The sequence below is a fragment of the Wyeomyia smithii genome, chromosome 2 (assembly GCF_029784165.1).
Source record: "Wyeomyia smithii strain HCP4-BCI-WySm-NY-G18 chromosome 2, ASM2978416v1, whole genome shotgun sequence".
NCBI lineage: Eukaryota > Metazoa > Arthropoda > Insecta > Diptera > Culicidae > Wyeomyia > Wyeomyia smithii.
Genome location: NC_073695.1, coordinates 63,097,425 through 63,111,955, shown reverse-complemented (window position 1 = coordinate 63,111,955; position 14,531 = coordinate 63,097,425). Strand labels below are relative to the sequence as shown.

The window sequence follows — 14,531 nt, the reverse complement described above, 5'->3', positions numbered from 1 at the left end:
TATTAACAACAATAGTCATGAATTTAGGCCAAAAATCGGTATTTTCACTTTCAAGTCTTGTAAAAAGTTCAAAAATTAAAAAAAAATGGAAAACTCGACAGAGATACCTAGAGGGACATAAAAATTAAAGGAAAAACTTTGGTTATTTCATTTCACATGATCCAGTGCTGAGGTATGACGTGCACCGCAAAAAGTATTTTTTTCTGAGGCGCCTGCGAAGAATTGCTACCATTCGGTCAATTCTCAATATTTTTCAACCAATATTTTACCGAATATAGTTCAATTACTACTCTTTAATGTACAATGATCAGAAATGAATTTACTTTCACCGTACGCCCAAAAAAAAAAAATCTGTAAAAACCTGTTTTTTTCTGCCTTCAAAACCCTACCCCCCATAAGGTAGACGAAGTAAATAGAATTTTTTCAAGAATCTTAAAGATTCTTAGACGACCTAGTTTTGAAGACATGTTACAGTTTCAAGATATTTAAATATTCTAAAACGACCTAGTTTTGAAGACACGTCAAGGCTTCAAGATATTTAAACTTTTCAAAACGACCTAGTTTTGAAGACATGTAATAATTTCAAGATATTTAAATATTCTAAAACGACCTAGTTTTGAAGACATGTTAGAGTTTCAAAATATTCAAATATTCTAAAACGACCTAGTATTGAAGACATGGCGTAGTTTCAAGATATGACTATGAATTTTACCAAATATTCAATTCAAGGTCAAGCTTGCTGAGTGGAATAAAATCAGTTAAAACTTGATACCGAAATTATTCACAACATTCTTCTCAGTTCTCTTTGTTATCTAGTGGTCTGATGTCTCGCTAGAAAATGCATCGAATAATTCCAACGCGAGTTGATTGAATTCACAATGGTTGGATTGGTTATACCGTGTACATTGGGTAGAGGGGATTCGGGGGTTATAGCGAATGAATTAAAATGACAGTAAAAAAGAGATCAAAAAAGAGTTATAAGAAAGATCGATACAGATGAATAGCAAGACGAAACGACCGAATCTCGACTGAAGTAGTAACTGGGATACAAACACTAACAGTTGGTTATGAAACAGGTGTCACATTTTTTTTCGCGGTTTTCGATTTCACACGTTAAGGACCAAGAGAACGGGATTTCCTAATTTTGAATTGGTTATTTTTTTACCTTACTTTAAAATGTCAAGAAAGAAAGTGTGCTGCACATAATGACGTCGTGAAGAGAGTATAAAAATTGAACTATCAAACAATTGAGATAATAGGACACTTAGTAAATGCGCTATGAGCAATATACATCTTCTTTTTACAACTAATAAAAATTGCTTCACAGAATAACATAATGACAAATAATTTATTATTTCTTTATTTATTCGTTTGTTTGTTAACAAATCTACATACTGGATCGTGCTCACTCGACGGATCAAACGCAAAATTGATTATCCCCAGAGCTGAGAGAATATTTCAAAACGATTCTCCTTCAATGTTGTGAGTCTAATCGGTTGTCATTAAATCCCCGAACCTGAACCCGACGGATCCATTCGAAACCGTATCAAGTATAAATAAAATACCTAAGCCCTCCGTTTTCGTCATCAATGATTCGTTGAGAAGTACAGTTTGGAAGACCAATGAGCTTGTTTAATGCAAAGTTGTAGTAGGTACATGTGTATCTCTTTCAAAAATTTGACATGACAGTGAAGCACACATGCGGATCGTGTTATCAATTCGCGTCCCGCCAGCCATTCATAGCAATGTTCTTTTTTTCGAGAATGACAGATGACATTGACCTTCCAGGGGACTCAGCTCGTGGACAGATCACAAAAAAAATCGAATATGATTAGTTTGATTGGATTATGCTTCATTGTTTCGAACGCATGTTCGAGCTAACTGTCCGCTGCACGTGTGATATCGACTACTTATATTTTAACGTAAAATAAGTAACGAAACTCGAGTTTCGCCAGATTTCCTCAAACACACGCATTTTGCGTCCAATTAACATGCCGAAAAGGTTCTTTGAATTTTAACATATGGCTTAGAAGATTTCGTAACGACGCTTAACCAACAGCAGCCGCAGTTTTCGAACGGAGTTCGCTAGGCTCCCATCACCCCAGGGCCAGCCATTAATTTAATAATTGATATGAACTAATTAAAACCCATCAATAAAACAAACAGTATTAATTTTCTCACTCTCCACTGACGGGTTTGCCACGGAGCAGCCAACGGCAACGAAGTTCCCTTGCAGCATAAGCGGCACTGGGCGCACAATGGAAACCTATGTTCAACTGGTGTGAATGACGCTGTGGGTGGAACGGGGCGATCCATAAAACGATCGTTTTTCACTTCCATATTTAGAGCACTTTTTCCACCAATAATAATAATTCGACCGGAGTGTTGGCTGTGCCTCTATTTGGCGCGTATCAGATGGCGCGGCCGTGGTGGATTTTGAAACCGAGCTGGCCGCTGCTCACGATGGATGGATGACTGATGGATCTAATCCAATTAAGAGAACTATTACAGAGATCGGGACGTGATTATGTTCTTATGGTTTTTCAGTGCTTAGCTACGCAAAGCAACTGCGTCCGTCCAGGCTGAGCGATTGGCGAGAACCGAAAGCGAGAAACTACAAGATGATGCGAGTGGAGAATCCATATGCCAGAGGTTCTGTGAAAAGTTACACAGTTCAGGGAAACCGAAATTAGTAGATCATCAACACTCGCTGCGGCTTATCGGGTGTTTATTTTTTTCACACATGCAGAGAGCTCTTGAAATGATGCGAATATGAACCTTTTGAGTCTTGTGTGGAATGCTCGATAACCGTTTAAATCATAAATTCGCCTAAGTGACATTCGCATTTGATATTAACCTAAATATGCATATAGTGAAAAAAATTGTTTGAAAGGTTATACCGTGCTGGATCGAAATCCGTACACCTAAGCACATGATAATCTTCGACGGTCAATATAAAATCAAGAAATCACATATTGCTTTAAACTGACATGTTTAGTTATAGGTCTGTTTATATTTTATCACTATTTTCCAGCAAAATGATTGAAATCACTCCGAAACTCGAAAAAATCATGTTTAAATAGAACTTGTTTTGAATTGAAATCCGTACACAGTTTTTTGTCTGAATCAAAACCCGTACACTTTTGAATCGAAATCCGCACACACGCGATATAGACTGGATCAAAGTCCATACAACAATAAATTAAACTCCCTATAGATGAAGAAGTACAAAAATGAACATCTTTTATTATCGAATAAGTATATTTTGGGGATCAACTGGCTCCTAAAGTTTCACACGGTTTTCTAATTTTTGATATCAGCTGAAATAGTGCAATTTTCGTAGCGTTTCATAATAACCGGAACGCCGGAACCTCTCGAAGCTTCCCAGTACGACTTTCCCTTGCGCACCTCAGTTAATTTTAATATTTTTATTTCATGGCCTACTGGCGCATAGTTTAATTTAACAGAAGGCCAACAACTCAACGGATATGTACATGTAACTATCATATGAATTTTCACTTTTATAATGCTTAAAACTGAAGAAAAACATCAAGGTGTACGGATTTCGATACTGTACGGGTTTCGATCCAGCACGGTACACTCAGTTGAAGTTCTCCATCATAAATTTGGTTTGGATCTAATTAATACTGGTCCTTTCCATCCCTGGTGCTGGAACATGAGTGCCAACAGTAAATTCCCCCGTTGTTATTTAGGCTGACCTAAGCGCAACGGGTTCCATAGTGTAGCGGTTATCACGTCTGCTTTACACGCAGAAGGTCTCCAGTTCGATCCTGGATGGAACCACTTTTTTGAACATCCCCTATTGCATGTGTCCTTTAGTTCAGACTGTAACAAAGGCAGTATACCAGCAAACCAGAAGTCGTATAAGGATGTTAATTCTAAACCGTTCAAATGTGCATGTCAAGTTTGGAATTCCATAAGATGCAACATTAAATTTGTTTATTTCGTATAAAATTTAAATCCTATAAAACGCAATATTAGCTAATATATAAAGCAATTTGATCTGTAATATAATATTGTGAATTGTGTCATTCCTCTAAGTCGTATAGATCGCATTTAAAGTTTCAAATGAGGCCATTAAAGTTAACCTGCGAAGTTATACAAAATCGTTGCAATTTTTTTAATAATGTACGTATATGGCCTCCAGATTTTTATGTATCTTATATGGTCATGTTTTACCAAATAAGAGTTCACTTAACAGAGTTGAGCGCGAGTTATGTGAACCAATTTGTTTGCTGGGATATGTTGCGGACAATATCGTTCTTATCTAATTTCTGCCAATGTGTTTTAACATTCCACCTTTTCCAACAATCGAACTACACTCGTAGAGCTATGCTTAGATAGGCTAAGTTATAGGTAAAACGAGCAAAACATTCGGCACTTTCCGTATTCCCTTACGAATTCTGGCGTCGGGTGTGGCATTAAATGAATCTGTATTAATTTGGGGAACGAATGAATGTGGAGAAACATTGGGGAAAGAAGCAAAGAAACTAGTACAAGTAGTATGATATAAAAAGAATGGTTTTGTACTTTCCCAGTGTCAATCAAATCAAAAATTCAATCAAACTTATTAATTGGAATGCTCGCTCATTGAAAGCCAATGAGTATGAGCTTTTTCATTTTTTAACAGTAAATAATGTGCATATTGCAATTATTACTGAAACATTTTTGAAGCCTAATATTAAATCAAAATATGATCCCAATACGTGGTTCATAGATATGACAGAATTCAGGGTTCCGGCGGTGGAATTGCAATTGTCCATCGCCGAATCAAACATCGTGCTCTTTGGCTCTTTCCCATCTTGAGACAAAGGTTATTGAAACTTTGAAGTTGAAGTTCAAACTGAACTTGGGATTTTATTTATTATATTATTACTATATTTATAGGTGATTTACGAAAACTCACCGGAAATCGATCAAAATTTTTTATTATCGGTGATTTTAACGCTAAACATCGATCATGGAATAATTCTCAAAGTAATTCCAATGGGAAAATTTTATTCAATGATTGTTCTGCGGGATACTATTCAATTTTGTCTCCGAATAGTCCTACATGTTTTTTTCTGTAAGAAATCCATCATCGATTGATTTGGTACAGACAGATCAAATTTATATATGTAGTGAATGATGATGCTGATTTTGATTCCGACCATTTTCCAATAACTTTTTCTATATCACATGAATCAGTTTTAAACCCTATGAACTCTGTTTTCAATTATCACAAGGCTAATTGGGAAAGATATAAAACTCATATTGAGTGTACCATGGAACGGGGTGAAATTGATCAATTTTTATAATACTTTCCAATTAACTAGCTTCATGTACATTTTCCCCGGAATAGTATAATTTTAAAACAAGTACTAGTATGTGCTCCAGTAAACCTCTATGGCTATTGGTGAAATTTCTATCGTCTACTTCATGAAACAAATTCGATATTTCTATAAGGTACTATGAGGTAAATTGGGGTGAAATTGATCACCATTGAAGTCCATACATTCTTTTGCAATGTGCTTTTTTTTCGATATGCTGAAGATAAATGATGATTTCTGTGCTGAAAAATATCAATCACAGCTAGTATGGAAACGAAAAGAATGATATTTCAGGTTAAAATTGGTTTATTTTGGTTCACGAGCTGCTTGCTGCTAAATTTGCTCTTATTTGATCGTCGTTAGACCGATTTAATTCGGTTTGTTGCAAAAGCTCAAAAACTAGCTCTGAAATTAAAATCTTTGTAGTTTCTTGTGAATTCATCAGTATTTCTTTAATGGTGTGGAATGATCATTGTTGAAAATTACATTTTTTGAGCTTTTATCAAACTTTACTTACTTCTCCAAATTTAACGTAATTAACCCTCAACTAAGATTACTTTAAGTAAATTTAATACTTTTTTTTGTTATTTGGAAACTTGTTTAATCAAATTTGATTGAGTTTTGACTGAGTTAGAAGAATTTTTTGAAAATATGAAAAATTGCACCGGGCATGCAAGGGTTAACTTTGACAGATATGTGAATCATGCAAAAGTTGCGTTTAAGGACACGTTAATATTGCCTTGTGTTGTAAGAACAATAACTTTTGATTAGTATTTTTTATCACGAATTTTCTGGTGATCAATTTCACCCTACTGATCAATTTCACCCCATTCCACGGTAATTTCAATAATGAGCTGGATTTGCAAAACGAAGTGAATATTGATTCCGCTTTAGAAGCATTGAAATGTGCAATTATTGATGCCAGGAATTATTCTGTGCTGAAACCTCGAGTGAAATTTGATTCACTAATAATTGACGAAAATCCTCAACTTCTAATTCGTTTGAATGTTCGCAGACGTCAATATCAACGTTCTCGTGACCCTGTTTTTAAAACTATTTAAAAAGAATTTACAAAAAAAAAGATTAGTCATAGATTTACGCTTCTGAGAAAGCAAAATTTTGAAACAAAAGTTGGAATGTTGAAACCATATTCAAAATCCTTTCGGAAGCTGTCGAAGATTCTTAGGAAACCTTCAAAGCCTATTCCAGTTTTAAAAGATGGTGAACGTTTTCTTGTATTCAATGAACAAAAGGCTCAAGGACTTGCTCAGCAGTTTGAGAGTGTTCATAATTCGAATTTGAATTTTGTGGGTCCAATTGAAAAAGAAGTCACACGTCAATTTGATTCAGTTTCTTCCCAGAATTTTTTTCCTATAGACATAATTGAAACTAACTTGAATGAGATTAAATCAATTATTAAAAGTTTCAAAAATATGAAAGCGCTTGATGACGATGTGATCTTCAACATATTAATCAAACATCTTCCAGAGAACACAATGGAATTCTTAGTAAAAATTTTCAATTGCTGTTTGAGATTGCATATTTTTCCAAATTATGGAATAATGCAAAAATCACTCCAATATCAAAGCCGGATAAGAACCCAGTTGAAGTTTCAAGTTATCGACCAATCAGTTTGCTTTCTTCGATAAGTAAAATGTTTGAGAGAATCATTTTTGACAGAATGATGTCACGCATCAACGAAAATTCAATTTTTGCAAATGGACAGTTTGGATTTCACCATGGGCATTCCACTACTCATCAATTGCTTAGAGTTACTAATATGATACGAGCTAACAAATCTGAAGGTTATTTCACTGGAGCTGCTCTTTTAGACATAAATAGTATGAGGGTGGTATCCAAGACACGACCGCATGTTTGACGTAGGACTACGATAGTTTTATATTTCATTTAGAGAATTCAGACTTTGTTCAATTTGACCACGTTTCACTTTCGACACGGTTTGACTTTGGCACACATAAGCCAAAAACGAGCGGTTATGTTTAATCATAATTTATAGTTTTCTTGTTTTGCTTTTAAACAATTCAAACTCAACAACCACCAAGAGAAAGGCATTTTGTCCATTATGTTGCCGAAACCGAAACCAAAATAGAATTGATCAAAACAGTACTTAATACCGTGCTATACCTCTAATTACTCGGAAGGGTCATATCAAGTGTCTAGGTCGTTGAAGGCTTCATGCGGACGTTGCGTTCCGGATACTTTCAGATTATTGAGCCTAAATCCATCAAACGACACCTCTAACAACTTACAATCCTAAAACTAGTTCATTGGTGACCACATATTGTTAAGGTCATATGCCACCAGAAAGTCATAAAAAGAAAAGCGTTTATTTTTAAAAATAATTTAGATTATTTATTTGCAGACATATATTTAAGATGTAAAAAATACTGTTTTTAACATTGATGAATACCTTTCATCCTAATGCAGTCAAATTTCTTCAACACGCGAAAAGGCAATTTTTCATATAGGTCTTAATTAGGAACGATTTAGTAGAAAGCAAACTTCCTTTCATCTTCAATTGCGCGTGTGAAAGCTAGCTCAATCACCGATTTCAAAGCAGTATCATTGTCAGTTTCTTACAACTGCTTAGCAAAGAAGTCACATAAAAAAATCAATTTACAAGTTCGTTGGAAAAGTGACGATAAAAAGTTGCAGTTTTTAGTGGAAAACCTATATTCACAAAATTTTTGAAATTGACATTGGAATTTATGAGGATGAGGATATTTTTGTAATTGAAAAATAGAATTCGAATATGAATGTTTAAAACCTAACGTCAAGATGCATATAATTTGGGTTTTCTCTATGCCACAACCGCGTCATGCAGAGGGATTATCATATTGAATTAAATTTATTTAACTGGCAAATATAACCATCAGTACAGCTTAAACGAGCTATCTGAACTATCTGTTTAAAAATCTTTACGAAGCATATTGGTTTTCTATTGTCTTTTAAATAGCCTATAGTTGGTCATTTAAATAAATCTGAGAAAAATAGAGTGTAGAACTCAAAAAGACAGCAACCCAATGCAACTTCTTATTTTAGGAATTTGAAAGAAGTTTTTATCATTAAACATGGGTATGAAAATCACACGGTTGCAGTTCTAATGCCATCTACTCGTCACGACAACCAGCTTCTGATTAGTAGAATATTAACACAACTTTTGTTGAAGAGATATTTTAATTATTATATAACAATCTTTCGCAATATTCTACCTGTCGATTAAGACATCAGTGTTTGAAATCTGTTCAGGGGTAGTAATACAATAAGCACTTTAAAACGATGAGAAAACATCTGTTGCAGCTATATAAAGCGAGCTCGTGATTGGTTGAAAGCTGCGAAACTGAACTAGAAGAAGTGGATTTCAACTGAACTTTTTACTAATTTACTGTTCATCGTACAATGTACAATGTACAATGATATGCCAATTATTGTATCACATGCTTTGGCAACCGTCGTCGTTTGATCAAAGCATTGGTGGTCAAAATCCGTTCATCATGGATGCAACACCCAACATCGTGATATACTGTTGCGTACAGAATTATTTTATCCTCGGTCGCACAGCGTGCGAACACTCACCACTGTACGCCGACAACAGCTACATTGTTTCCACTTGGCTTGACTACACACAAATGGCAATCGAGTGCTACTGCACTGACGACGAGCGACCGTCTTCTCATGCATGGCTCGGTGCAGTACTGTTGCCTGTGTCAGCATGTTTTCCTTCAAGACATCAGTTTTAATAACATTCTCACAAGACAACAGATCGTTTAATTGTCTGAGAAAGGAGGTTGTTACGAACTTTCCGAAAAAGCTTTACTTTCAAGACATCAAAATAGTCTAGGTTCATAGAAACAAATATTAGTTGACCTGTTGGGACGGGGAGATTCTGTCAAATTTTTTTTTGCCACTGAATAGAGGTTGTTATAGCAGGCAGTTGGTGTCCACTCATGAAGTCTGTGCCAGGAGTGCTCGCATGTGATCGGTACATTGTTCGTAAAAATACGACCTTGAAACTTTTCATCAATTTTCACTGTTTAACAATTAAGTAACAATGATATATGAAGAATCACAAAATTGTCCATCATTTTATCAAACCAACGACATATTGATTATTGTGGTTACATCAGTATTACCGTTTGAAATCTTTCATTCCGACGTTACATCTTGGTTTTTAGTTTCCTCAGAATGTATCTCGATATAGTACGGTTAGACGTAGTCCTACGTCAAAAAAGCATTCAACAGTGTTTAGCATAAAGGTTTGATTGCGAAATTGCAAACTTTTAATTTTCCAATTTTCCCAATCAAAATTTTAAAAGATTATCTTACTGATCGAACTCTGCAGGTTGTCTATCAGAATTCAAAATCTGATAGATTTCCTGTCAGAGCAGGTGTGCCTCAAGGTTCTGTCTTGGGTCCAGTCCTGTACAACATATTCACTTCAGATCTTCCTGACTTGCCTCCAGGATGCACAAAGTCATTGTTCCGCGATGACACAAGCATTTCCGTAAAAGGAAAAAGTCTTCGTGTCATATGCAGTCGATTGCAGAAAAGTTTAGACATTTTTTCTTCCTACTTGCAAAAGTGGGAAATCTCTCCCAATGCGTCTAAAACAAATGATAATCAAATGATAATTTTTCCTTATAAGACTAGGGCTTCTTTCCTCAAGCCAAACAATAATCACGTTGTCAAGATGAATGAGGTTATTTTAAGTTGGTCTGACAAGGTTAGGTACTTGGGACCAGGGCCGGCGTCATATTATTTTCCCGAGTGGGTAGTAAGGAATAGGGAAGGCTCATGGGTGACAAAGGCGTAGCCGGGGGGTGACCTACTGATACCTGAACACATTTTTACGAAAAATCGATAGTGCATCAATAATGGGGTGTCAATTGAATGTTTTAGAGAAATTAGATTTTCGAATATTGTTCAGTGGTAATGTTTGCATTAAAAAAATGGACTTTTTTCGGATGGTGTTGGCAAAAATCAAGACAGATAATTGATGATAATTGAAGCTTACTTGCAGAAGCAATTCCATGACCTTGCGAGTAGCCTTCCGGGAGTTTACCGGAACATTCGCCATGGTGGACGAAAACATGCATGTAGGCATGTTTTTGAGTTCTTTCTTTGTTTTATTTATCAATTCCTCCTCAATTTTCACGAGAAAACTGTTGGTGTAGGTCTTACGCTTCTGGTTTGCCCAGAAACTCTCGATGGGACGCACCCTGGATAACGTATCGATTTTCAGCCGCTTTGTCTCCTCCAATGATTGCTTTGAGTAGTGGTCCAACACCAGAGCTGGCCAGAGCATAGCGTCTTCGTCCCTATGGTATTTCTTGTTGAACGACTCAACTGCCGGTAGGCACTTCGTACTATAAATTTCCCCGTTCACGGCCAGTTCGGAGCATCTCACTGATTGTCAGCTACAGCAGCACCTTCTTTGGGAACTTCAAATTTCACCACAGAGCTCACTTCCTTCGTACTTACCTTACCAAACAGTCCCAAGCCGTGGTGTGGCCTTTGCTGTACGTAAGAGTCGTCTCCATTCCACTCGGTCCATGGCTGCAGTTCGCCAGCTCTGCAGTCTGCGTAGGGTCCGCAGGTCGTCTTCCACCTGATCGATCCACCTTGCCCGCTGTGCACCTCTCCGTCTCGTCCCTGACGGATTGGTTTCAAGAACCATCTTTACCGGGCTGTCGTCTGACATCCTTACAACATGCCCAGCCCACCGCAGCCTGCCTATCTTAGCGGCGTGGACGATAGATGGCTCCCCAAGCAGCTCCTGCAGTTCGTGGTTCATTCGCCTTCTCCACACTCCGTTTTCCATCTGCAGTCCACCGAAAATGGTACGCAGTACCTTCCGCTCGAACACCGCAAGGGCGCGTTGGTTCTTCACAAGCATAGTCCATGTCTCATGCCCGTAGAGGACTACCGGTCTGATCAGCGTCTTGTAGATGGTTAACTTGGTGCGGCGGCGAATTCTACTCGATCGAAGCGTCCTCCGGAGACCAAAGTATGCACGATTTCCTGCCATAATGCGCAGTTGAATTTCTCTGCTGGTATCGTTGTCGGCAGTTACCAGTGAGCCCAGGTACACGAACTCATCGACCACCTCGATTTCATCACCACCAATTTGAACTCGAGGTGGGAGGTTACTGATACTCTTCACGTGAACCCCTTCCGTTCATGTACTTCGTCTTCGATGCATTGATGACCAGTCCAATCCGTTTGGCTTCAGCCTTGAGTCCGAGGTACGTATCCGCCATCTTCACAAAGGTCCGAGCAACAATGTCAATATCGTCGGCGAAACCAAACAGTTGAACCGACTTTTGGAAAATCGTGCCACTCGTGTTAATCCCCGCTCTTCTAATGACTTCTAATAGCTCGCTGGGAAGTTGGTCCACTCCAGCAGCTTTGTTGTTTTTCAGCCGACCAATCTCCTCCTCCACCTCCAGAAGATCGGGGGCTGGAATTCTGATGTCTTCTGCTCGTGCACCAAGATCAGTTGCCATACCGTCCTCGCGCTCTACTGCATCGCCGGTTAGATGCTCGTCGAAGTGCTGCTTCCACCTTTCGATCACCTCACACTCGTCAGTAAGGAGGTTGCCGTCCAAGCTCCTGCACATATCGGCTTGCGGCACGAAGCCTTTACGGGAGCTGTTCAGCTTCTCGTAGAACTTCCGAGCGTCGTTAGCTTGGTACAGCTCTTCCATCGCTACGCGATCTCGGTCCTCTTGCTGGCGCTTCTTCCTTCGGAGGACTGAGTTTTGGCTGTTCCGTGCCTGTCGGTATCGTTCCACGTTCGCTCTCGTGCGGTGTTGCAGCATTCTCGCCCGTGCTGCATTCTTCTCCTCGACTAACCGTTTGCATTCGCCGTCAAACCAGTCATTTCTTTGATTCGGGGCCCTTGTACCTAGTAGCGCTACAGCAGTGCTACCTATGGCGGATCGGATGCTCCTCCAGCCATCTTCAAGGGTAGCTGCGCCAAGCTGCTCTTCCGTGGGTAGCACTGCCTCCAGCTGCTGCGCGTATTCCTGTGCAGCCTCGGCGTCCCGCAGTTGCTCAATATTTGGTCGCGGCGTTCGACTTCGGCGGGTGTTATACACCGACGATAGTTTTGAGCGCATGCACACAGCTACTAGGTAGTGGTCCGAATCTATATTCGCACTGCGGTAGGTGCGAACGTTGATGATGTCGGAGAAGAACCTGCCGTCGATTAGAACGTGGTCGATTTGGTTCTCTGTCTGTTGGTCGGGTGATCTCCAGGTGGATTTGTGGATATCTTTGCGGGGGAAGAAGGTACTTCGGACTACCATACCACGGGAGGCCGCAAAGTTTACGCACCGATGGCCGTTATCATTAGACACGGCATGCAGGCTATCTGGTCCGATTACCGGTCTGTACATTGCCTCCCGGCCTACCTTAGCATTCATGTCCCCAATAACGATTTTCACGTCCCGTCGCGGGCAGCTATCGTAGACCAGCTCCAGCTGCGCGTAGAACGCTTCCTTCTCGTCGTCGGGTCTTCCTTAATGTGGGCAGTGCACGTTGATGATGCTGTAATTGAAGAACCGGCCCTTTATCCTCAACTTGCACATCCTTGCGTTGATCGGCTGCCACCCCATCACGCGTTGGCGCATCTTACCCAGTACCATGAAGCCGGTTCCCAGCTCGCTGGTTGTGCCACAGCTCTGGTAGAAAGTAGCCGCCCGGTGCCCGCTTCTCCATACCGTCTGTCCTGTCCAACAAAGTTCCTGCAGCGCTACGACTTCGAAGTTGCGTGGATGTAGCTCGTCATAGATTATCCTGTCGCATCCTGGAAAGCAGAGCGATTTGCAGTTCCATGTCCCAAGTTTCCAATCGTAGTCCTTATTTCGTTGCCTAGGTCTATGCCGATTGTTCCGATCCGTATTATCTCTTACGTTGTTTGTAACATGTTGTTTTCCGGGGCGGCTTGTTGGGCCTTCCCCAACCCCCTGTCTCGCCGGGGGACCATCGTGTCAGCTCTGTTTAGAGTCCCACGCTGCCACCAGGACGTTGATCAGCCGCACCTAACATGGAGATTAGACGCTGTTTTGAGCTGTACCATCTTGGTGAACACTTAAGTTGGCGAAGCATTTCCTCTACCGCCGGAATATGGTTTACGCGCCAATGATCGCGTCGCACCTTCTCACTTAGCTAGTGTCGGATGACAACATTGCCCAGGCAACACCAACCAGTTGTATCCATGTTCCAACCGGCAGTCTAGTGTAATCATATGACTCGCGGAGGTGTGAGATAGGAACTTGTGAGGGCCGAAGCTATGTTTGACGGTTGACGGTTGACGGTTGACGGTCCAGGTTGTCAACTCACCATTTGTTGCCTTCCTTCGTGGGGGAAGTAAAATACGGAGTGCCCTGCCAGTCATTGCCAGATAGTTCTCGACGTCGACCACCACCATCATGTCGCGATTCACCGGAAGAATCGGCTCGACCGCCCGTTCAGCCGCTGCCACTGCGTTATTGCCTGCAGCTCCGAGACCAATAGACGGGACTGCTGCTTTTTGATGTCCATGTTTGCCAGATACTTTTCCACTGTTTGGCCGTTTACACCGACCTTCCGATCAAACGTACGCAGCGATGTAGCCACCTTTCCCTCGGTCTTCCTTCTTTGAAGCTTCTTGTCGCTCAGGGTCGTCGGCCGTCCGAAACCGGTCTTTCTTTCGATGCTCTGATTGTAGTCCAACAGTGCCATGATGTTGTAGATACCGAAACAAGCGTAACCGGTGTCCCTTTTCCGTACGATGTCCGCATTTGGGATAACGTTCTTTGATCGCGCACACTTCTGAGCGGAGTTGCTTCACTAATTCCGCCATTACGGTTAGACTTCGAGTCATTTTTTTCTGCTGACTCATGGGTTACTATGATTGATGCTGCATAGGTAGTTTCGTCAGTGCGTGTAAAGGTAAACCCATGAAAAATCGGCATATTTTGAGCATTTATTTAACCCTTTCCCGCTCATGGTGACTCTAGAGCACCATGAACTGTATTGACCATATATTGGCAGAAAATAGTTAGTTTTGACTTCTTTTTTCTACAAAATGTTGCATTTTCAATACACTTTTAACTTGGCATATCGAATGACAGCTTAATTCAATGTTTGGATTGTTATCAAGAAAACTGTAGAAGAAAGTCTGGATTTTTCGAT

The 14,531-nt window shown here is 40.0% G+C and overlaps 1 non-coding gene across 1 annotated transcript; it reads left to right on the top strand.

The window, feature by feature from the left end:
* The first annotated feature begins 3,731 nt into the window (after positions 1-3,731).
* Positions 3,732-3,804, top strand: Trnav-uac (transfer RNA valine (anticodon UAC)). Its single transcript has one exon. It is a non-coding gene; the product is annotated as a tRNA-Val (tRNA).
* Positions 3,805-14,531: the final 10,727 nt, after the last annotated feature.